Source organism: Ctenopharyngodon idella, chromosome 17 (genome assembly GCF_019924925.1).
Source record: "Ctenopharyngodon idella isolate HZGC_01 chromosome 17, HZGC01, whole genome shotgun sequence".
Taxonomy (NCBI): Eukaryota; Metazoa; Chordata; class Actinopteri; order Cypriniformes; family Xenocyprididae; genus Ctenopharyngodon; species Ctenopharyngodon idella.
Window position 1 is genome coordinate 6811355 of NC_067236.1, and position 17164 is coordinate 6828518.

Genomic DNA, 17164 nt, shown 5'->3' on the forward strand with positions numbered 1-17164 from the left:
GAAGGTGATGCGCAGAAATGGTTTCTATTTTTGGGGGAAGCTGCGGCTGGAACAACAACACAAAGTATGACAATGATAATCTCAGGTAATGTTTATGTGCTTTATTCAGTGTTAAAAGCGTGTAATGTGACTTTGAATATCATTTAGTGCTCCCAGCTTTGTAGCTGTAGTAAAAGCAACAATGGATAATTCACAGTCAGATCTTGAAATTAAACAAATGGAAGCAAGAACGTTCAAACTGTGAACAAACAAGTGTATTCAAAGATTGTTTTAGTAGCTCAGTATGTATTTTTAATAATGTTTAAATGGTGTAATATTTGTGAAATTGATTATGTACTTATCGATTCCTTGCGAGTGCCGTCAAGTTTAATCTCTGGTGCCATGCAAATGCCGCGAGAGCCCGCCCATGCTGTGTTCTGATTGGCTGTGGTTTTTGATTGATTGACTTTTAGTTTTAGAAATGAGGACAATCTTCGTAGGATGAACAAAAATGTTTTTGGTAATCATATTAAAAATAACACTTAAATTGGATAATATTCAGACTTTTGAGCTTTGAAGTGCTGGAAGTTGTGTGAAGAAAGTGGGACTGTGACGTCGAGGGTCTGCCATACCCTGGCTTTTGGTGAAATGACACCACTGGGGATACCCTGACGATAGTGAAAGAATAAGAACCGTAAGCTGTTTAGTTTCACATGGGGGGCTCGGCTGCCGAATAAATAACTAGCCTAGGTCTGACTGATGATACAATTGCATTGGTAGCGCATACTTTTGCTTTTGCATCATCCACGCCTTTGGCCTAAAACAGCGCGGCATCAACATAAACAAAACATACACAGACTACACTTTATTTACACTTGTGCACATTAAGTAGTTGCACACAGACGGTGAATAATATGGATATGTGAGTTGTGTTACTTACAAACATGGATTTGAATAGTATTTAGCCAACTTCTCGCTTCGTCAGTCAAATCCTCCGCACATTCGATCATTTTACTACACATTCTTCGCTCATTTCGAATTGAACAAGACCGAAAACTTATCACGGTATCCAAGTTCTCGCTCTCGCGGTACTTTGATGTCATACACCGATTGGTCTGCACAGTGAAGCTTTAAATCAAACACACCTATCTACTTGACAACCGCTGCAAGCGGATCATCAATCCGATTTGCGAAAGAATCGTTCAGTGTTTTGGGAATCGAAAATAGGGAAACCCTGAAAAGCCCACAAATCATTTTTTAACTAATTGCAAATCTAGCCTATACTAGTCTTTTTTTTTTTTTTTTTTACTTTGAAATGACGTAGTTAAATGACTAAAATAGCTTAAAAAGTAATCTATTATAAGTAATAATAATAATAATCCCAAAGTGTAAATAGGCTAGGCCTTTTGTAATAGAGTACAAACATTCCAAAGGTACATTCAAAAAATATTTTTGCTGCTTACTTATTTACTTAATTTAAATGATTGAATATAAAACAATTCTTCAACAATTTGTCACACCTTAATTTCATTGTGCAATGCAATTAAACTGGTAAGTGACCGATGCTGACCAATTTCCATTTCTTCTGCAAACACCATACAGTACATTACATTGCAATTAAAGCTACATTTGCACTGCATCATATTATCATAGTCCACCTTTTTATTATAGTATCATTACCATTAAATTAAAATTCCCTTTAGGTTAAAACAGCATAATTTAATTTCATAGAATGTATTTAACAAAATACCACACCTAAAATAACTTGAAATACCACTGAACCAGTAAGTCCTGATCTTCCTCTGATGATACAGCAGGACAACTAATATGCAGGAAATGGAGCTAGAATAATAGATTCTGCCAGCTGTGTCCCATATAGTCACACGGATAACCTGCAAAAACACGCACACCCTCATACAGGCCTACTCACACTCAAAAGCACGTGTGCACACGCAGCAGTTTTTGACTAAGGGAACTAAGGGTCTGCTGTCCATGTGGGAGACACTCAGATGTGAGACATGACACAGGCACAGCCATGAAGAAAAATGGGAGAGCTTTTTTCAACTCCTGAAGAATTATCAGAAGATGCGTGGTTAGGGGTTGCTTGAGGGCTACATTACTTCTCACACACACACACACACACACACACACACACACACACACACACACTCTACATCCATGCATCTTACTGTGTTTGTGTCTGAGAGCAAGATTTTATACTTTCATCCTACAGCACTGTATCTTAGTCTTTTTGACACTCTTATGTGACTCAAATCAGATGCCCTGTAGAAAGATCCGGAATGTCCTGGAATAACACAACGACAATCTTGATAGCACCAACTGTTTTCAGGGCCTGGAGGTCAGCTCTTGCGTTACAGGCCTCATAAAGAGCACATGAGTTTTACTAAGGGTGACAGGACCACTGTTGGATCAGGATTTTATGACCTCACAGAACAGAGACGTTAGTCAGTGTTGTGACGACAGGAAAATACAAGCAAACCTGGCTACTTATGCACCGCTGATCACATGGTGCACAAATCCATACTGACAGGATGACTAATCAAACACACTCATATACTTTATGCACACAGTCCAGACAGATAAAGTTGCTTGGGGTTACACAGCAAAAAAAAAAAAAAAAAAAAATGTTTTCAAAATCGAATCATCCTTAAAGGGTTAGTTCACCCAAAAATGAAAATTCTGTCATTAATTACACACCCTCATGTCGTTCCACACCCGACCTTCGTTCATCTTCGGAACACAAATTAAGATATTTTTGATGAAATCCGATGGCTCAGTGAGGCCTCCATTGCCAGCAAGATAATTAACACTTTCAAATGCCCAGAAAGCTACTAAAGTTATATTTAAAACAGTTCATGTGACTACAGTGGTTCAACCTTAATGTTATGAAGCGAAGAGAATACTTTTTGTGCACCATAAAAACAAAATAACGACTTTATTCAACAATATCTAGTAATGGGCGATTTCAAAATGCCGCTTCATGAAGCTTCGAAGCTTCAAGAAACTTTTGTTTCGAATCAGTGGTTCGGAGTGTGTATCAAACTGCCAAAGTCACGCCCCCAGTGGTGAACCATTGAAATTTTGAAACACTTATGACAGAACAAAGCCTTGTTTACTGAAATCACGTGACTTTGGTGGTTTGATACATGCTCCGAACCACTGATTCGAAACAAAAGATTCGTAAAGCTTCGAAGCTTCATGAAGCAGTGTTTTGAATCGCCCACACTCTAAAAAAAAAAAAAAAAAAAGTGCTATATAGCACTAAAAGTGGTTCTTGGCTCGTAATCATAGGGGAACCTCTCTACAGAACCTTTGTCAAATGGTGCTATGTAGAACCCATAAGAGGTGCCATATCGCATTTTATTTCTTCAACAAAAATAGTGCTAAACAGCACCAACAGTGGTTCTTTGGCTCGTAAAGAACCTTTAAAGGGGCTTAACAGGTTCTTTGTACGGCAGTGATGCTATTTAGCACCTTAATCACCCCAAAGAACCACTGAAGAACCGCTGAAGAACCATACAGGGGCTTAACAGGTTCTGTATACGGTAGCGGTGCTATATATCACCTCAGTCATCCCAAAGAACCGGTGAAGAACCACTGAAGCACCAAGATTTGGTGCTATACAGCACTTAAAGTGGTTCCCCTATGATTACGAGCCAAAGAACCACTTTTAGTATTATATAGCACCATTTTATCACTAAATATTGCCCATGTGCTAAATAAAAAATTATGATTACATAATATATACTGCATATATTATGTTCACTTGCACCCATACAAATGTCTAATTTAACAAGAATTCAACCATAGGTGAGTCTAATTATTCATTACACAGGTGTCCAGCAGACAGTTGACTATAAAAGGGTGTTAAAACATTATAATAGACATTATAATAAACACTAGACACCCTATTGGCTGCTGGACTGTACGTCAACGGCACCGCCATATTGTGCGGGGCAAGGTTCCCATAATGCTCATAACTGGAATTGAGAAAAAGGCCTGCTTCGTGTGCTGCTTGGGGCTGTACAAATTTCTGCACAATTGAAAACAGGTCTCGGGGAATGACCTTTCACAGGTAAGACTGAACATTTATTTCTGGTTGTATTTGGTCATTATATAATTATATTGATAGTAGTTGGCCACCGGAGTCAGTCAGACTAAAATAGCTAGCGATGTCGCTAGTTAGCTGTGAAAGTTGAGACATGAGTTTACATGATTTCTAATATAGTTTTAGCTTATATTATATCTTATTTTATAAACTAAATTTCCTGAAGTTTAAATATGCATCTTTATTTTCTTATAACCGTACTCGTTTCGGCTAGGTAAGTGACATTTTGTGAATCTTACTGTAACGTTAGTTAGTTGGCTAGCTTCTCACACATTTAAGGTTTCCACAAAGAGTTGAGGAGACAGTGGGAAGTAACAATAAGAAGAGAAGTTTCCCGACTCGTCTACAAAGAGTAGGTTTGTCATCACTAGATTATTTAATAGTTTGCCATTAAATGGTGATTTGTTGATATTTTTATTTCCTTTTTAGCCCGTTGCAACCAGGGCTACACAAGCCTCAAGGAAAGCTGAGGAGAGCCTGTCAGTGCACATTTCCAAGAGACTGATCCTCCTCTGCCTAATGCTGTGAGTACAGTATTTGTTCTGGTTAAACCCAGAACTGCTGTGAGCATTATGGCCTTGGTCATATTCAAACCTCTCTGTCTCTCACCGAAAATGAAATTTTGATGAAAACAAATGGAAAATTTGTCATAATTTACTCCCTCTAATTCCATCACAGATGAGTATGACTTTCATTGTTTATCTGAACACATCTCGAGAGTGTGTGTGTGCGCGCATTTTTAAAACCATTATGCCTATGGAGTGTCCTCACTAAGATAGCAAAACAAACCTGTGTGTGTGTTTGGTTTTTAGGGGGATGGAATAACATTTTCCGCCATCTCATGGTCCAGTACGGTGTCTCTCCAAGCACTTCAGGGAACGTGGCACCACAGGATGAGGCCGTGTCGCTATCAGCTGTTGAAATGTCATCTCTAGCAGTAGACTGAGGAGCTTCCATCCCCTTTTGTAAACGTTTCTGCACTTGTGCTACCTGCCAACCCACTTTGGTAGCCTTGTGGACAATGCCCTTGTGTACATTTCTGGTTTTGTGGTGTGTCAGATTTTTAGAAAGCTTCCCTGTGGTGTGTGCCGTGCTAGCTTGGTGGCAGATGCTGTACCTGGTTTATTTGACCAGAACTACCACTCTGAAAAACATTGGAGGGCTGATGATTCCTTCTGAAGGTACAGTAAAAGTGGTCAGATCAGCGGAGCGTTTTATTCACCAGTCATCCTCCGGGAAAGCCGTCAGAATGTCTTAGATCAGTCAGTTTGTCCGAGCTGAGATTGGTTCGGAGGATGTGTTTTTTCTCAAGGAGCACATTCAGGAAACACAGCTTGGAAATGACAACCATCATTTTTCTCTCTTGTCATTAGCTGTGTCTGTCTTTCACAAACTGAGGATGCACCACATTGCCAAACTGAACACACTATACAGAGTAGCAACTCAAGAAAAAAGCTCTGCTAAGCAGTTCTGTTCTAAGGCTTTTAGCTCTAACTCCCCCTGACCCTACAAAGGATTAGCGATTTTAGATGATTGATGGAAAATGTATAGCCTTTTGTTGTTGTTGTTATTATTATTATTATTATTATACCAATAGTATGTTATTATTGTACTAGTCACTATTTAATTTACTATTTTTATTATTGACTATATTATTCTGCAATTGATATTACATTGTATTTGCGATTATTATTATTATTATCATACCAATACTATTATATTATACCACTTGAGATTATCAATCTATTATAGTTATGCTGTTATATTATTGTCTATATTCTGTAAACGATACTACATATTCTATTGCTATTATTATAGTATTATTATACTATATGCTATTATCAATATATTATTATGATATTATATTATTGTACTTATACTATTATATAATTGTATTATTCATTACTATTTTATTTGCTGTATACTGTTTGTTTATTGACAATATTATACACTTTATTATTGACTATATTATTATTATATACTACATATAGTGTATAACAAACTATTTACTATTCTCACTTTATCTTATATTTACTATTTGCATTGCACTGTAGTTGTACCATGTCATATGTATTACCATAAAGGATCCATCAGTTATCATTGTTGTTGTATGTTTTGGAGTATCTATCTGTAAATATCTGTATCATTTTAATGCTATAAAAATATAGAAAGCAGCCTGTGTGATTTGTATTTGATGATTTGCTTCATTTTATCAATGGTGGTCAATTCTAAGCTCAAGAAAAGCTAAAATTGGGTTAAAGACAGAAAATGCCTTTTCCACAATAAGAACACTTTATTTCATTTAATGTGAAAATTTAATTAAATCTCAGTATGGCCGTTTTCACAATTCTTATGCAAGAATAAAGCAGCCAAATACATGACAAGCCTGCACTTTGAATATTTCTTATTAAAATAAATATTTTATATGTCTAACTATACACACCCAGACAAAAGTCTTGTCGCCTATCCAAGTTGTAGGAACAACAAATAATAACTTGACTTCTAGTTGATCATTTGGAATCAGAAGTGGCTTATATGAAAGGCAAAGGCCTGTAGATTATGCTTATTTTACCAAAATAGAATCTTATCATGCCTTGATTTTTAATTATTTAATTAGGACAGAAAGGTCAGACTTTGCTTAGACAAAAGTCTTGTCACTTAACAGAAATAATGTACAGGACAGGATATAAAGTCATGGTGCAGTGGAAAAAGAATTAATACTGTGTATGACTCTCATGAGCTTGGAGGACTGCATCCATACATCTCGGCAATGACTCAAATAACTTATTAATAAAGTCATCTGGAATGGCAAAGAAGGCATTCTTGCAGGACTCCCAGAGTTCATCAAGATTCTTTGGTTTCATCTTCAATGCCTCCTTCTTCATCTTACCCCAGACATGCTCAGTAATGTTCATGTCTGGTGACTGGGCTGGCCAATCCTGGAGCACCTTGACCTTCTTTGCTTTCAGGAACTTTGATGTGGAGGCTGAAGTATGAGAAGGAGCGCCATCCTGCTGAAAAATTTGCCCTCTCCTGTGGTTTGGAATGTAATGGGCAGCAAGAATGTCTTGATACCTCAGGCTGTTGATGTTGCCATCCACTCTGCAGATCTCTCGCACGCCCCCATACTGAATGTAACCCCAAACCATGATTTTTCCTCCACCGAACTTGACTGTTTTCTGTGTGAATCTTGGGTCCATGCGGGTTCCGATAGGTCTTCTGCAGTATTTGCGATGATTGGGATGCAGTTCAATAGATGATTCATCGGAAAAATCAACCTTCTGCCACTTTTCCACAGTCCATCCTTCCTGCAAGCTGTGGGCCTTGGCAAATGCAACACGATTTTTTAATTGTCTTCTGTTTAATGCTGGTTTCTGAGCACTAATTCGGCCATTGAGACCATTGCGTGACAGAATTCGACAAACTGTTCTTGTAGATACAGGGGTTTTTGTGTGACCAGTTGTTAAGTAGCTCTGCTGCAGTTGAAAAAGGGCTGGCCTTGGACTGTCGAACCAACAAACAGTCCTCTCGAACAGTTGTCTTACGGGGTCTGCCTGACCTGGGCCTGTCATGAACTTCACCAGTTTCTTCAAATCTTTTTCTTATCCTTTCCACTTGACGTTTAGATACATTAAAGATGTCTGCCACCTCAGCAGGACACTTGGTCTTCAGGCTCTTGATGATCAGCACTTTGGTCTGTGGTTGAATCTTTGGCATGCTGTCAGAGGTCAGGATGCATTTGGTTGGGTGTGCTGGGGTTCTTCTTCTACACACCTGGGAATGTGTTAATTACAGTATTTGTCACAGGTGACGCTCTAATCTGTGATTGGTTGAATCCTTTAAAGATATGACAAGACTTTTGTCTAAGCAAAGTCTGACCTTTCTGTCCTAATTAAATAATTAAAAATCAAGGCATGATAAGATTTTATTTTGGTAAAATAAGCATAATCTAGAGGCCTTTGCCTTTCATATAAGCCACTTCTGATTCCAAATGATAAACTAGAAGTCAAGTTATTATTTGTTGTTCCTACAACTTGGATAAGACTTTTGTCAGGGTGTGTAGAGATTTTAACTAGAAGTTTTTGTACACCACGTACATTATAAACCACTGGAATCGGTTGATAAATGTAAATGTTATTTTTGTTTTTATCCAGAAAAACCGCAGCTCACCCGTTTACTTGCATTTGTTAACAGTGCAGTCTTGCCCTGCACAATATGGCGGACTCGTTGAAGTATCGCAGCAACAGTCCAATGAGGCCAATAGGGCGTCTAGTGATTATTATAATGTCTATGGTTAAAACCCCTTCCCATTTCATGCTGTCAGCAATGGCACCACATGGAAGAGAAATGTCACAAGACCTGAGAAAGAAAATAATTTCTTTACACCAGAAAGGTGAAGGCTACAAGAAGATCAGCAAAGCTTTACTTATCAGTCAGAATACTGTAGCAAAAGTGGTACAAAAATTTACGTCGACCAGGGAAGTTAACACCTCGACAGGAACGTCTTCTGATGAGAAAGAATTGAAGAAAATCGGCATGCAAGTTCACTGCAGTTATCTAAAGAAGTAGAAAGCCAAACCGGGGTGACTATTTCCCATGACACAATATGGCGTACACTGCAGAGGAATGGCATGCATGGGTGCCGTCCACGAAAGAAGCCTCTCCTAAAGCCCAGGCACAAAAAAGCCCACCTAGAGTTTGCCAGGGCCCATGCTGACAAAGATGAAGACTACTGGGACTCTATACTCTGGAGTGATGAGACCAAGATGTTTTTGGAACTGATGGCTTCAAAACTGTATGGTGTCGCAAAGGTGAGGAATACAAAGAAAAATGCATGGTGCCTACAGTGAAACATGGTGGTGTCAGTGTCCTTATCTGGGGCTGCATGAGTGCTGCTGGTGTCGGGGAGCTGCATTTCATTGATGGCATCATGAATTCACAGATGTACTGCTCTATACTGAAAGAGAAGATGCTACCATCACTCCGTGCCCTTGGTTGTCGTGCACTTTTCCAACATGACAATGATCCTAAACACACATCTAAGGCCACTGCTGGATTTCTGAAGAAGAACAGGTTGAAAGTGAATCAGTGGCTCCTGATCTGAATCCAATCGAACACCTATGGGGAATTCTGAAGAGACAGGTTGAGCATCACTCTCCATCCTCTCTAAAAGAGGTAATTCTTGAAGAATGTCCGCCAGCTTGTTCATTCTATGCCTAGAAGACTTGGTGCTGTCATTAAAAATCATGGAGGCCATACAAAGTACTAGATGTAGTAGTTTTTGTTATGGGGTGTCCTTATTTTTGCATCACCCTAATTTGAGTAAAACTGAAAAATGTTTAATCTAAGTTATATTATTAACCTTACTTTCATGTTATAAGTTAAACAGATGTTATATTAAACTTAGTCTTGTCAACATTTTGGAAATTGTTTTTGTGTTCATTGAGATATTGTTTAAAATGTTACTTTTCAAAGGGGGTGTACTCATTTATGCTGAGCACTGTACATACAAACATACATATTAGTCTTTTGAAAAAATAGAAAACAAAATAAAAATACTGATTACTACTAAAATACTTAATTTAAAAAATCATACAAAATACTAAACACTAAAATTAAAATGAGTGTGTTGAGGCTGCCTTAGCTGTAGATGGTAAGATTAACAAATCAAAGTCTGTTAAAGCATCATCCATTCATTAAAGAGGTTTAGTCAGTCTAATCCTATATTTCTTCTCATCTGTTCTGCTGCTCATTAGGGGGACCACTGGACCACAAAGATCACAGATAGAGGAGCTGAACAGCACAGCTGATGAACATTCCCTGCTAGTGGAGAACAGACTCACAGATCTACAGTTCCATGTAGTAGAGCATCTGCCAGAAACCGATATTGAAAAACATGTTACTATGATGAGAGGCTTGATGATACACTTTCATAACTCATGAAAGTCTCATTATTTATAAATGCAACCATTGTTATAATATGGATATCATGTCATATTTGATGACCTTCAAATCATTAGACCACACCTTCTGTTTAGGCAACAATTCAGCTACATTATTGTTAGACATCGATGAACAATCCATGATGTCAGATGTTTCTACTTAACTTTATCATGATGAAATGTGAAAATGTTCAGTCTTGGAGTAATTGGCACACCTGCGTTTAGAGTCGCAACACACACTGCATGGAATACTGCATCCCACAATGACTTACTATTTTATTGGACTGCCAAAACTTAAGACATTCACATAAAATTAGATTTAAAAAAACATGAAATAAGAGTATTTATTTCTGAGATGATAACTGCATGGACGTCACAAACTGAATTAAAAAAAAATTGACAATGGTAAACTGTTTTTTACTATTTTATTCCATTCTGAACATTGTATTAAAAAAAGATCCTAAAAAGTTCAAGAAAGAATAAGAGAAGCAAAAAAGTGCAAAGAGAACAGAACAGAAATAAAATGATTTCATAAAAACATTACTTTTTTGATCTGTGCAGCCCAGCTAGAGACTGCATGACAGATTTTGAAGCTAATTTAATAAAGTTAGGTAACGCTAGGGCAAATATTAGTTCTACGAGTCTCTCACTGTTTCCCCCGGAGAGTGTAGGGTAATATTGATTCCCTTCTCTAAGTGTTCATGCAGGTGTGGAACTGTGTCTAATCAAAGCATTCAAACCTTTATCCATCCTCTCATTTTTCATTTGTCTCCGTTAATGTCTGGTGCAATCGGCTCTGAGAAAGAATGCTGTGATCCTTTTGCGTGAGTACGTGTGATTCTCCTTCATTACGGCTTGATATTTTCATCCATGTCCGTGAGAACTTTGTCTAGGGACCCCGCTGCAATTACTGCAGTGCTTAGCTGCATTTTGAGCAGTGAACAAAACACATTTTCCTCCACAGGTCCAAAGGTATAAAAAATAAATGACTGAGCCCCAGCGCCTTTGAGAGAGAGAAAAAGAATGCAATATCAAAAATACTGTATATCATTGCAGAGCGCAATGGCATATTTATGGAAATTTGTGGTTTGGATTTTGATTTAGGGATCCGACTCCATTGTTGCAGGGGTAAACAGGCCATTTCCACCCTGATGAGGTCTTGAAGCTCCTTATTTTATCAGTTCATGCCCCTCCATTCATCACTAATGCATTTCATTCTATAAACTTTCTAACCACAGCGGAAGATTATGCTACTCTTGGTAATTGCTTTGTAAAGTTGACTGAGCTTCTAATTCGTTTGAGTCTCAATGGTTGTTCTTCATTCAGTGGCTGAATGGCTGAATCCCTTTGGACTTCTGGTCCAAGGAAAACTAAAGAAACAAGGAAAATTACATCTGGAAAAGGCAATGATGGCGATAATGGACAGGCACACACATAATTTCGTAAAGCACGCAAGCAGCTGTCGAGGGGTGTGGGAGATCAAGTGGTGACATTACCTGTAATGGTTTGTGATCGTGCTCTTTAAAGAAAGTGTGTGTGTGTAGGAGAGAGATAAATATTCTCATAAACAGAAATGTCTTGCCTCACCTCCTACTCTCCTGGTAGGTTGAACCACTTTAGCTTCTGATAGCTGGATTCTGATAGCTGATTGTCCTGTTCCGCACATTCCGGCCCAATTTTCCTTTCACACACACGTGTTCGGATGTTTAGACTACACCCGTTACCCATGACCACTAATGGCAATCTTGGAAACCTTCACACTGTAATGTACATTCCTGCAGAAGTCAGGAGTGATAAAGAGACTTGATGCTCCAGGAAAGAGAGAAGGAGAGAGAGAGAGAGAGAGAGAGAGAGAGAGAGAGAGAGAGAGAGAGAGAGAGAGGGAGGGATAAATCGATCTCTTTAACTGATCATGGGGAATGATGAATCTTGAGGCAGTCCTTGGAGAGACTGTGTGCTCTTCTACCTTATGGCCATTGCAGTGCTGCTGTCGAAGACAAAGAGAAAAGAAGGGAACTGTAGAAAGGCAAGAAAATAAAATGTGTAGGACAGATTTATGATTTTCCAACATCAGTACTCAACACCGTCAATCAATAAACCACCCAGAAGGAAGACTGTGCAACCTACACAGCCAGAAGCAATGACAGTGAAAACGCTCTTAAAAGCTATTCTCACAGACTGAGACACACACATTTTCTGTGGAACATATTCTTACTCAGTATTTTTCCATTGCTTTCCCGAAAAAAAAAAAAAAAAATATATATATATATATAAAATAATTATATCTCATGTTTAAACACTATAAGAGCCAGCAGCAAATCTTCGAAGCACTGGCCAAGATTAAGCTGTTCTCGGTGGGTATATGAGCACTGAATGGCTGCTGACAGCCTGGAGCTCACATCTCCGAAAACGTCTAAACAAATTGTAAAATAGGCACTATGAGTCACATATTTCAGGTCTAAACAACTACATGCTTGCCTAAAAAACTCTTAAAACTACAGTTTGTGGTACAACAACTGTATTTGTAAAAAACATGGCCGCCATGACAGCTGCTTCAAGTGGAGTGATACAAACGATGAAAAGGTAGGAGTGCTGTTATCGCTAAAATATTGAATGGCTATCAGCCAATCAGATTCGAGAACCAGAAAGAACTGTTGTAAATATATATAATACAAAGACATATAAACAAATAATATGCATATATACAACTACATAATATATATATATATATATATATATATATATATATATATTTGTGCATATAAATGTCCTCAAAAGCAACATTATGCATTAGATTTGCACATCTGGGCACAGGTGGTGGTGGTGAAGATTGTCATCAGGCTGATATATCACCACACCTTGATCTACCTGCTCTTTAGCTGTTCGGGGTCATTAAACACAAATTGCCCGCAGGGAAAACCCCACCCACCATCAAACCGCATCTGACAGCACTGCGGCACAGCAGGTGTGGTGTCAGCGCGTGCTCTAAAAAAAAAAAAATTCTTAATCAGCATTATTGTCTTATTTTCTAAGACAAAACATCTTTTAAAAACATTTACAAAAGCAAAATTGAAAAGACTTTCTTAGCCCATTTGCCAAAATATTTTTTTCTTGATTTACTAGTCTGAAAATAATTCTTAATATCATGCAGGTAGTAAATTTATCTTGATTTAAGGATATTTCCATATTTTTACTGGAAACAAGATGATTTTTTTTTCTTTCTTTTGCAATGTGCTAGATATATAGTGGATGGTGGGAGATTGTGTTGGAGAGCTCTTTGTTACTTCCTGCCGAGCCAAGAGCTGCGCCACCATCCATCTCTGTTCCCTGCATTCTGTCTGGGTCTGTGTGGAGATATTTCTCATGATAATTAGTCATGCAGCCACACTTGCACATCTTGGACGTCTTCCACGGCAAATGTCATCATCAGACATGTTGTCGCTTTGCTGTCACCTCATATGCAGCAGACTAGTTTGAAAGCTGCAGACCTAGACTGGAGGCTAGGGGTGTCTCAGAGTGATGTCAGCTTTCTTATAGACTGCGGTACCGTGTGTCCTGCATGAGTGCATGTGGATTGTCCAGCAGCCGGATGCTCTGTTGGCCCAGGTCCAGTTAGAAGCTGCCGGAGCTCTTCTGCTCAGAATCACCCTGATTTCAGAGATTCATGACTGCACCGCCCTCAGGTTGGATGTGGCCGTAGTCTGGGATGGATATTCAAAACTTATTTAGATGTTTTGTTTAAATAATGTACATGTTGCAGAGCTATTTGACTTGTAGTACTGGAGAGTTTGGCACTTTTATTTAGAGGACGTTAGGAGGAGATGACATGATGGAGGAGAGGGAACAGGATCAGCAAATGCCACAAGCTGATTTTGAATTTGCATCACCAAAACTTCATTATATTAATGTCCCTCGCTCATTCATTATTTAATGTCCCTCAATAAGTAGACACATTCAGGGCCTTATGAAATCTGTTTTACGTTTTTCTTCAATTCCATTAAATTTTTTTTCCCCCAAATTCTTTTTTCTACTTTATTTTATTTTTTGACATTTGTCTAATCAAATAAATTCATAAAAAAATAAAACAAAAAATGTAAATTATTTTTTAATCGATTAAATAATTAATGAAATTATTAACCATATATTTAGTCATTTTGTGACAAAACATTTTTAAATTTTATATATATATATATATACACACACACATACATACATAATATTTATTTTTATAAAATATACTATAAACATAAACATTTGAGGACTGTGACTGTTGTATAATAACAAACATAAAAAAAATAAATAAATAAATAAATAGTGATAGAAAATTTTTCAGAAGGCCTTTCTCTCTCATTTTCAGGTGAATAGATCAGTTGAGATAAGAACCTTGTTTAAAGACAAATTCAAGGCATTCAAGTCACAACCCCAGAATACACAGACCAGCGGAAAGCTGTTTTCAGTGTAAACACTCACTTTCACTCATGTACACATACAGGCAGTCTCTTAGTATGATCTTTATATTGTTGTTGACACAATCAATCATGCAGGCCTGAGACCCGCATGGTAAGAGGGTACACACGCAGCTGGAAAATGCAAATGCTATGACTTTGCAGCTGTATCTTTTGCTTGCATGCTAAAGCCAAGAGTTTCCCCTACTCTAATAATGCTGACTGTTTCACCGCAGAGCTGGAAAAACACATTTTCTCTTTGGCACGCTAATAAATGACCAGTATAAGCCTGCATTCCCCTGAGAAAGCAGAGATGACTTGATGGAAGACAGAACACATAAAAAATAAATACACCTAAATATATATACTTTAATATCAAGACCCTGCACACAATAGCTTTAAATTAGTCTTAAAAGGTTCATACTGGCCACTAACCTTCAGATAAATCAGTTCTTCTTGCACTCTAGTACCCAACAGCCCATAACGTCAGGATGAGCCATGGCTTTAGAAGGTTAAACCAATCATTGTCAGGCTTTATCATCTGATATACTGCTGTTTTCTTAGAGTCCTCTGTTAAACCCACACTTTTTCTCCGGTTTGCCTCCAGAGAATTCATATTTATTTGATTTTCACAATTATATAGCCTACTGTACACATTATGCAAATTTTCTGTATGCATGGAGCACCTGGATTTTCTGCTAACACATATACAACAGAGCACACGGAAATGAACAAATCTGTTTACCCTAACCCAATGCACTGAACTTAAAAAGATACTTCACTAAAAAATGAAAACCATTGACTTTCACTGTGTGGATGAAGAGACTTGGAACATTCTTCAGAATATCTTCTTTTGCGTTCTGCAGAAGAAAACAAAATTCATACTGTTTTATATACTTTACAAAATATGCAAAACATGGTTTATACTAGGGTAAGATGGGGCAAGATGACCCTGCCTCCTTCAGTTTTTCCACTTGATCATAGATGGCACAAAATCTCATCTCAACACATTTAATGAATAGCTATGTCCTTCTTAATGTTGTCATTTTATTTGAATGTCAACATTTTTTAAGTCAAATTTTCTGTCCCTGGAAAACTGTGATCTGTGACATTCTATTACTTTGAATATCAAAGGTTTTTGTTAGCAAAACATTTTATCTAAATATGTTACAATTTAAAATAAAATACACATTCTTCTTAGAGGCATCTTCCTCCATTTTACCTGTTCAGTGGTATTCCATTCAGAACATAGCCAAGGATTTGGAATTTATGGAGAAAAAGTCATTCCTAAAATCAGCCGAAGTTAGCTGTATATAGCTACACAGTTCTACACTCTGTTCTGTAAGTATTAAGATCTTCACTTCTGCCTCACATTTGACCTTCTCCCCAGTGATGAAACATGCTCTGCAGTTCATGATGCCGCCATCTGTCACTCATGCAGAAATATGCACACACATGCATTCTTATCACCATGACACAGAGACGTCTGAGTAGTCACAGCAGTTAGGTGCTGGGAAAGGTCACAGCATTCACTGTATATCCAGACTTCCTTTAAAACTGCAGTCAAAATAAGTAAATCAGTGAAAAATCATTGAATCTGCTATCAAGTTGATCCATTCTAAAGAGTAATTTCTAAATAATTTTCACTACTAAAAAAGCTTCAAGTGTCCCCTACAACAAACCATTTCACACTAGCTCCCAGTCCCACATAGAGATATATAACCAATCTTGAGACCACAAATCAATCTCTCCAAATCAAATTTATCATATTATTGCACTGGGTCTGCTTACTTCATTGCATTATCATAAGACTTACACTTTCAAAAGTTTGGGGTTGGGAAAGTCTCTTATTCTCTGGCTGCATTTATGTGATTAAAATAAAGTAAAATCAATGATATTGTGAAATATTATTACAATTTAAAATAACTTTTCTTTTTTAAAATATATTTTAAAATGTAATTGCCACACTTTCAGGTGTGTGTGTAGCAAACAAACAGACGAAGAGTCAGACAGATAATACGAAGTTTAATCCAAACAGGCAAAGTAATCCAACAAAGGCAGAGAAACAAACTATAACATAAATGTGACCAGGGCTGTGTCTGAAATCACCCCCTATACCCTTAAATAGGGCACTATTTGAGGAGACAGCCATTCGTAGTGGTGTCCGATACCATAGTGGACGACGTGGGGTGCATTCAATCCCACAATGCACCGCAATAACGAGTGTACAACCGATGCACGCTCAAAGGAGAATACCCAGCATAATGTCATACAGGTATAAATTTCTTTTTAACTGATCAATCAATCGTTTAATTAAGGTTTGTACATGTTAGTTTCCATGGCAGAGTTCAACATAAATATTCATTACTACTGGAGCTGCCAGTTTGCTACTTTTCAAAAGATTATTAAACAGCAGCACAAACTATGCGAAATCGGCAGCCCTTCCGGCACACTCAGTGTCCGAATTTACTCACTCGTTTCATTCACTCCTTCAAGTGTACTATATTAGTGGAGTAATGTAGGAAATAGTGAATGAGGGGGTGATTTCGAACACAGCACAAGACTATTGAACAGCAGGAACTTAAATACACAATGGTGATGAGCTAAATGACAAACAGCTGCGATTATAGTTAGTGTCCATGGTAACAGATTAGTGGCAGGAAAATCAA